Below are 3124 nucleotides of genomic sequence, written 5' to 3'. Positions count from 1 at the left end.
GACACTCAATAAAGAGCACCCTGGTAGGATTTCAACGGGGTCCGCCTCGGGACGCACGAGCACGCACGAGGCGGTCGCACGCCTTCGGCTCGCCCCACCGGCAGGACGTCCCACGATACATGCCAGTTAAACACCGACGGGCGGTGAACCAACAGCGTGGGACACAAATCCAACTACGAGCTTTTTAACCGCAACAACTTTAATATACGCTATTGGAGCTGGAATTACCGCGGCTGCTGGCACCAGACTTGCCCTCCAATAGATACTCGTTAAAGGATTTAAAGTGTACTCATTCCGATTACGGGGCCTCGGATGAGTCCCGTATCGTTATTTTTCGTCACTACCTCCCCGTGCCGGGAGTGGGTAATTTGCGCGCCTGCTGCCTTCCTTGGATGTGGTAGCCGTTTCTCAGGCTCCCTCTCCGGAATCGAACCCTGATTCCCCGTTACCCGTTACAACCATGGTAGGCGCAGAACCTACCATCGACAGTTGATAAGGCAGACATTTGAAAGATGCGTCGCCGGTACGAGGACCGTGCGATCAGCCCAAAGTTATTCAGAGTCACCAAGGCAAACGGACCGGACGAGCCGACCGATTGGTTTTGATCTAATAAAAGCGTCCCTTCCATCTCTGGTCGGGACTCTGTTTGCATGTATTAGCTCTAGAATTACCACAGTTATCCAAGTAACGTGGGTACGATCTAAGGAACCATAACTGATTTAATGAGCCATTCGCGGTTTCACCTTAATGCGGCTTGTACTGAGACATGCATGGCTTAATCTTTGAGACAAGCATATGACTACTGGCAGGATCAACCAGGGAGCTGCGTCAACTAGAGCTGAGCAGCCGGCCGCCCGGGAGTGTGTCCCGGGGGCCCGCGCGAACACGCAAGCGTCCGCTCAATTATTCTGCAAACAGGAGGAGGCTGAGCTCCCCTGCACAACACACCTCGAAACCCTCTCAGGTCCCGGCGGCGCGCAGCGCCGTCCTAAGTACTTGGTCGGGTTCGAGAGAGGCGCAATCGCCCGGAGTTAGGCGAGTAGACGCTTTAGGTGCGACCACCCGTGCTCCCAACTGAGCTTGCCGCTGCCGACAGAGGCCCGGGAGCGTGCTGTCGTGGCATTGCCGGCGGGAGACAACACGCGCCACCTACGGTGACCGGCAGCTCCAACGCCAGCGCCACAGAAGGACAAAAGCCCCACTTGGGTGCCGAAGCGAACTCTCCCAGCACAGCGCACGCGCCAACACGTCCGCACAGTTGCGATACAAACCACCTGCCAGAACCGCTGGGGCGACCGAGCAGCAGACGGCGTCGCGGCGCCGAGCGCCGGGCGGCGGCGCATCCTCAGCGCACACAGTCCTCAATCGGACCAGCACACTGCAGATGGCCACCGCGCTTCGCACCGGGCCCGCGAGGACCTACTTTGGCCGCAAGGCGCCGCGAGCAGGGGGCGCCGGCGCGCAGCTGCGCCGCCTGCCGCGTCCGTCGGCCGGCGCGCCTGCCACTGGCCGCCCCCACCAGCCGGCTGTAGCGCGTGCGCCCACGCACCGCGCTGCCAGCACGCCGGGCGGCCCCCCTCACCGGCCGGGGACGGTCCCACCCAGCCACCGCCGCGTATCGCCTCACACCCAGATCCCCTTTCACGTTCGTGGGCATGGTGGGTCCCCTTTCACGTTCGTGGGCATGGTGGGTATCCATGAAACAACCGGTTAATAGCTCGACCGATCGTCGCCAACACTGTTTCACCTCTAGCGAGAACAACCGCACCACAACGGGTTACCAGTTGTTCATTTGCGTAACGTCACCAGCAAACGTAGACGTCCATCGCCATTTGCAACGAGTATTGCATGCCTGTGTCAGGTGTCACAACACACTACGTCTGCCCACATAGACGCAACAACATGTGCACGCCTAGAGAACACGTGGAAGGTAGCCCCCGTACGTATGCGGTGTCCATTGCGCGAACGACTGTCAGCCGGCCTCTGCAGCATGTCGCAGATGTGGAACGCGGTGCAACATGCTATCACAGTGTGTGAGAAGAGACGACTACGTCCGAATACACGCTCCACTACATCAACAGACTGCTCATGCTGATCGCCATCCAGGGCGTCCGTTCCTCCCACACGTCTGAATGGCGTACCACACTGCAATCCAGCTCCTAAAGGGAGACGACACGTAGCTGCGTCCACAATATTTGGACTGTATGGTCCGCCGTTGCTAGGCGCAGTCGTCGTACGGTCACACATGTGCCACGATGTATCATTCAGTACATACGGACCAATGTGCAGCACAGTTTGTGGGTTTTGCGTACATCCGCGGACAGGTGACAGGCCGTACCACAACGTAGGCTGAGTACGTCGGCATGCGAAGGGCATTGAACATGCAAACTTCTCAACGACCAGCTTGCGAAGGCAGGGGGGAAGGGGGGGGGCATGTACGTCCTGCTGCTATCCACATTACAGTGTATAGCAGGAGCATGTGGAAAGTCAGCAACACTTGCAAGGTGTTTAACATGACGCGATACACAGGGGACCGGGCAGTGCGAATAGCGAACTATATTGCGAGGGTTGCGGTTAGGCAACACTACACTAATTTAACGAGTTGCATAACAATTACAGAGCAGGTTCAGCGACAACGTGCGTCAGGTTAAGGCGCAATATAGGTTAGGTTGAGGCTCAATATGGGTTACGTTAAGGCACAAATTAGGTTACGTTAAGGCACAAATTAGGTTACGTTAAGGCACAAATTGGGTTACGTTAAGGCACAAATTGGGTTACGTTAAGGCACAAATTGGGTTACGTTAAGGCACAACATGGGTTACGTTAAGGCACAACATGGGTTACGTTAAGGCACAACATGGGTTACGTTAAGGCACAACATGGGTTACGTTAAGGCACAACATGGGTTACGTTAAGGCACAACATGGGTTACGTTAAGGCACAACATGGGTTACGTTAAGGCACAACATGGGTTACGTTAAGGCACAACATGGGTTACGTTAAGGCACAACATGGGTTACGTTAAGGCACAACATGGGTTACGTTAAGGCACAACATGGGTTAGGTTAAGGCACAACATGGGTTAGGTTAAGGCACAACATGGGTTAGGTTAAGGCACAACATG

At 56.0% G+C, this 3124-nt stretch overlaps 1 non-coding gene across 1 annotated transcript in view; it reads right to left on the bottom strand.

Annotated features, from left to right (window-relative positions):
• Positions 1–822, bottom strand: part of LOC126436411 (small subunit ribosomal RNA) — a 1909-nt gene extending 1087 nt beyond the window's left edge. The window contains exon 1 of the ribosomal RNA XR_007580644.1: positions 1–822. This exon is cut by the window's left edge and continues 1087 nt beyond it. This is a non-coding gene — a ribosomal RNA (small subunit ribosomal RNA).
• Positions 823–3124: the final 2302 nt, after the last annotated feature.

This window comes from Schistocerca serialis, unplaced genomic scaffold, assembly GCF_023864345.2.
Source record: "Schistocerca serialis cubense isolate TAMUIC-IGC-003099 unplaced genomic scaffold, iqSchSeri2.2 HiC_scaffold_1235, whole genome shotgun sequence".
In the NCBI taxonomy this organism is placed as follows: Eukaryota; Metazoa; Arthropoda; class Insecta; order Orthoptera; family Acrididae; genus Schistocerca; species Schistocerca serialis.
Note: the sequence above shows the minus strand (reverse complement) of the source record. Positions and strands in the feature narration are given on the sequence as shown.